The sequence below is a fragment of the Muntiacus reevesi genome, chromosome 16 (genome assembly GCF_963930625.1).
Source record: "Muntiacus reevesi chromosome 16, mMunRee1.1, whole genome shotgun sequence".
In the NCBI taxonomy this organism is placed as follows: Eukaryota; Metazoa; Chordata; class Mammalia; order Artiodactyla; family Cervidae; genus Muntiacus; species Muntiacus reevesi.
In genome coordinates, this window is record NC_089264.1 from 40,406,172 (window position 1) to 40,412,171 (window position 6,000).

Sequence of the window (6,000 nt, forward strand, 5' to 3'; positions counted from 1 at the left end):
GTCCAAGGGACTCTCAAGAGACTTTAGGGCAAAAAGACTTTGCTTAAATCTCACCTTCTCAATGACCACTGACTGTCTTGTTTAAGATTGAAATCAACTCTTTCTCCTCTCCCTTAACCCTGACATTCTTTTCTTTAAGTAATTTTTATTGAAGTATAGTTGATTTACAATGTTGCATTAGGTAACTGGTATTCTTGATTTCCTTTACCTTATACTTTTTTAGCACATTACAAAATTTTTATATTTATTATGTTTATTGTTTATTGTGTCTTGTTACACTAGAATGTAATCTCTAGCAGAAAGGGATCTTTGCTTGTTCAATGATATGGTCTGAGAAAAGCAGGCACCTAATAAATATATTTGTCAAAAATTGAAAGTAACCTATCTTCCAAGTGGGAGATAGAGAAGATAGTCAAATATAACAACATTGGTGGGTTTCCCAGGTGGTGCTAGTGATAAAGAACATGCCTGCCAATGCAGGAGACACAAGAGATGCCAGTTCGACCCCAAGGTCGAGAAGATCCCCTGGAGGAGGCCATGGAAACCCACTGCAGTGTTCTTGCCTGATTAATCCCATGGACAGAGGAGCCAGGCTGGTTACAGTCCATAGGGTCACAAAGGGTCGGACACAAGTGAAGCAACTTAGCATGCACCCATGCAACACCATTGGTAAGTGTGAAGATGAAGATCTGTATTTATTTTTAAAGTAAATATAGAATTTTTTACTTCTCTGTTAGCATGGGCGTGAAGACAAAAATTGAGGAAATGATCAGAGAAATGGTAACATCAGTGTAGGATTTGGGAACATGATGAGAATTTCACCAGGTAGACAAGAATATCATGGGTAATGGAAAGCCTTCCAGGTAGGAGGAACAGCATTTGATATGGCACTGATGTGTGAAAGAACAAGATACTTGGTGTATATATTGGTGGGAAGAAAGTGCAAAAAATATTGCCAGGTGTATTATAGGGAACATATAAGGCAGAGGTTGGAAATGAGGTTGCATAGGTGGAGCCATGGAGGAGCGAGATGATGATGAGTCTCACTTGCAAAGCTAAAGAGATTATATTTGTCCTAAAGGCTACAAGTATTGGATTTCCCTGGTGGCTCAGTGGTAAAGAAGCTTCATGCAAACACAGTAGACACAGGTTCGAACCCTGGCCCAGGAAGATCCCACGTGCTGCGGAGCCACTAAGCCTGTGCACTCCAAATACCAAACTTGTGCTCTAGAGCCTGAGAGCTGCAAATACTGAGCCCGCGTGCCCTTGAATCTGTGCTCTGCAATAAGAGAAGCCACTGCCATGAGAAGCCCTCGTACTGCAACTAGAGAGTAGCACCCGTTTGCTGCAACCAGAGCAAAGCCCAAGCAGCAATGAAGACCCAGCAAGCCAAAAAATAAGGAAATAAAAGACCCCAGGTGTTCACTGAAGGACTGAGCAATATCGAATCTATCTGCCCAACAAGTCTCTCTTATATGAGAAATAACCTTCTCTTCACTTTGTATCCAACTTCAATCTCTCCCTTATTTCTATGTTACCCTTCATATCTGATTTCTTGAAGACTCATCTAAAAACATAATCTTCTACCCATCACATACCTTAGGTTTTCTCAAATGGCATAAAATAACAGAGATTTATTGCTTCTTATGGAATTCAGACAAGTCTCAGTGGACAGTTCTGGTGAAATGTCATCACTGAAGTTACTCATCTGACTACATTCCATTCAATCTGGACTGGGCTGGAAGGTCTATGCTTAATTCATTTACAAGCCTGGCACCTCTGCATGATCTCTCTTTGACTCTCTCTCCCTTTCTTTTCTCCTTTCCTTTCTTCTCTCTTTCTCTCTCTCCACATTGAGTGTTATCACTTAATAACCCTGCTACCTTCTTTATGACATGGAGGTCGGCTTCCCTTGAGAGCACAGAAGGCAGAGCTGCCAGACCTCTTCAAAGTGAGGACTGAAACTCAACAAACTCAGTTCTGCACATCCCGATAATTACAAGCCCAGCCCAGATTCAAAGAGAATGATTGAAATAGACTTTCCCTCTTATGAAGGCACAGGCTGTGTATACAGGGAGAAGGGGAATTGATGACAGCCATTTCTGGAAACTCTATACCACAATGAGATAGAAGGAAGAAAATCCATGTTCCAGGTATGCAAAGAGAAAACCCAGGATTTCAGTTGCCCAGAGGCTACTGGCTGAAGTTTATTTTATGGGTGAAGTTTTCATACCCATAGAGGGAAATATAGTATTTTTTTCTAGAAGGCAGAAATTCTTTCATAGTGCCATGGATTTTCTAGCAAAAGTTTCAGGGCTTAAGGAAAAAAAAAAAAACTAATGTATTTGAAATTTCATTTTGATGTTCAGACTCAGTTCACTCTGAGGAGTAAAAGTAGTTTGGACATGAAAGTGTCACACTAAATTAGTCTCTGCTTGGCCTTTTGGGAGACGGTAAAATTAGGATTTGCCATGAAAACATGTAAGAATTTGAATCTCACAGGTAAGGCTGATGTTTGGGAACCACGTGAGGCTGGGATAGTAGACACAGGATCCCCTCCCTCTGAGGGTTTTCTCCCTCTGTGGCAGCACTCAGCTCCTTTGGGACCCAGCTTTATTCATTATTCAGGGCTTGTCATCTATGGGCTCTTGTCCTTTTAGGAAGTCTTGACTTTCCTTGGATTTTCTTACCAGAGTTGGTGCCTCCACTTTGACTCTCCATAAGGTTTCTCTGCCTGCCTTTAGGCTTTAAATTCTGGAGTGGATGTGCGTCTCCATCTCCTTTCTTGTTAGGGGAAAAAAAGATTTTTCATATCCTTTGATTTTAGAGCAATGGAAATTTCTGTGCTTTGAGTTTTTCCTTTGGAAAAGTGAGCTACACATTCTTGAGGCTTCCTGCGACCTCTTCCCTGAGGCTGTACCAAGGTTCTGGGGTCAGAACCAAGTACCGATACACTGGTTCTGTTGAGAAGTGGATGGTCCTGCCTTCCACCGCTCATCGTCCGTTTAAAGAATCTTTGGTAAGATTGTGAACCCTGGGCCCTAGGCTTTCTGAGACACTATGTGGTCAATCACTGAATTTTTGCCTACCATCTGATGTCACAGGAAGTAGTATGCATATATCCTCAGTATGTAGAACCATGTGACATTTTTTCCTACCAATTCTCTTCCAGCCAGGAAAATCTCTTTTAATGATGGGTATCCCTCTTACCTCTAGGCCTACTATTATTAATGGGTTTACACTCTTGGCTCTAAAAGCCAGGAGTCTTATCACAAATCCCTCTTGGTCTGAGCCTGTTGGCTGCTTGAATGGGGTCAAAGGACATGGGAAAGACAGAGAAAACATAAATTAATAATGTAAAACTCTTTCTGCCTCATTTTCATGTCATTTCCAATCAAAGATGATTTATCCACATGTCTCTACCTCCCAAAGGGACCGCTAGGTATTCTGTTAAACAGTTATATCTAAGTGAATATGATAACTCAGAACAGTGAGGGAAGCTGTTTGAGTTTCTATAATCCTTATCCTGGCATATGTGTCCATTTCAATAGTCGCCTTCTGGAGAAAATGCCTAATTTTGTTGGTCATTCAAAGAAACGACATGCTTTTCAACCTGGGTAGAAACAAAGGGATAGAATGAGAGTGGGCAGGGAAGTTCAGGCTTATTTCATTATAATACTCAAGTATCAGATTATTCAGCCATAGGGTCATTGATGTGCCCATGTTGGCACACGTAACAAAGATGCTAACATCCGAATGTCACTTGACAATATCTGCAGCACTTTTCTACCCACAATTTCATTTGAACCTGGATTCTAAACTCATAGGATATTGGCATTGACAGTAATTTACTTTCTCTTCCCATCCAACACAAGAGTCTCTATTAAAAACCTAATGGACACGTGAAGTGACTTGCCCCTGGAGAATTCAGGCAACAGGGAGTCCATGACTTTAGGATGCCAAGTATTTTAGAAGCACTTTTCCACTTGCTCAGGAGAGTTTTTGTTTTGAACAGAGCTGATAGCTATATCATCCGCAAATTCCTTTCATTAGCCTCAGTGTGAGAAAGAAAGAGCCAGCTTTTGGAGTTAGGCATACAGTCATCAAAATGGCAACTTAGTCACTGACTGGGGATTTGGGGCAAGTGGTACCAGCACTGTGAACGTCCACGAGCTCACCTGTAAAGTCCTGAGCATCTACTGACCACACAGAATTGCTTTGCACATTAAAAGAAATGGTGAACTGTGACCCTTAAAGGTTCAAAATAATAATACCTCATTTGGTCCTCACCCAATGAAGGGGACTTTACAATGAACATCATGAATTGTATGTTATAATACACCAGGTTTCCTTTCAGGCTCCAAGCCACTGCTTTAATTGTGAGTCTGTCAGTTTCGTGAAGTCTCCTCCTCTCTCATGGACTGTTTCCAACATGCTAAAACCATCATGCCTTCCACCTAAGGGTCAGTCAAGAGCCATTCTGAGCTGAGTGAACCTCACCAAAGTCTGTATGGACTCAGCCATGAGTTTTGCAGACCTCGCTTCTCTGGCTAAGGGATCTTTTCCCTTTATTTAAGAGTTCTATTAAGTTCTTGATTATTGACCTTATTGTACACTTGATATTTTTTCTTTATAATTTGTTCCTTCTTCTTCTTATGACATCATCACGCATAGCACACTCATCTTCTCAGTTATTTGTGCCAGAAACTGGGAATTGTAATTTGCCTTCATCCTTGGCCCAAATGCCACATTTAATCAGTCATGAAGTTCTGTCAGTTCTACCTCCAAATTACATCTCAAATCTGTTCCCATCTCTTCATTACCCCTGCCCAGGCCAGACTTGCACCATCCCTCCCTGGAACTGTCGCAAGAGCTTTCCCAAGTGGATGATGTCAAGTCAACTAAAAATCTTATAAAATTAAATGATAACCAAAATTTATTTAAGGAAACCAAGGTCTACATAAAATATTTAGGAATATATCTAACCCACTGTCTCTTTTTATTTTATTTTTTTTCTTTTTGAGTATTAAGTTGTAAGTTTTAAGTCACCTGGAAAATTCAGTTTTGTGGAACCCCTCATTTCCTAACTGTGCCAAGTGAAAAAATAAATATAATATAATATATTTATTCAAGATTGATTTTTGCAAAAGATTGTTCCCATATGTAGATTGTACCTGTGACTCATGGAACCTCTCTTTTTGTTCTGGCTGCTTTGAAAAGCCGAGCAAAAGTTCCTTCAAGCCCAGCAGTTAATTGTCACAGTGATGTCTGTTTGATGACTCCATATTTATTTTAAGAGGAACTGCATCCCGTTGGGCCTGCCAGGATGAGTTAGCTGCGAAATGCATTCCTAAATAGCTAAATGATTCAGCTCAGGATCCCATATATGAAATTGACTTTGTAATGTGGTTGCGTGTCTCTCTGTTGGAAAGTCTATCTATTTCGGCTTTGTGCTTTATTTTATAATTCAATATTGCATATGAATAGGTAATGGAGGGAAGCTTTCCTGCCTCACAAAACCCATGTTGCAACCAATATGTCATTAAAACTTTGCCCAGGTACTTGGAAGCTTCCTCTGACGAGAACTCAGTTATATGGGGCCAATGTCTCTGAAAACATTCAGTACTGCACACCGCAGATTGCAAATAACAGCTAGGATGCTCTTGAACTGAGAAACCCCCAAGAGGGTACTTACCTCCTTTGCATCAATAAAGTACAACAGCTTCTTATCAGAGGCTGACTTTTGCTTACAGCTAGAAATCTGGCTAAACCCAGTTTCTAACCATTTAGAGACTTCAAATAATTCCCCAATTATACCTTTCTTCAAAGGGAATATGCTTTAAATCAAGTGTTTAATGTTAGGAAAATAATAATTCACACACTTGCACACCTTAGCAACCTGTTTAAAGACAAAGAGAATAGAGAGAGGCCCAGATTGTGCCTTGGCCCCTGGCCTTCCCACTTCCCACCAAAGTGCTCAGGAAATGTATGGGTTTTTTG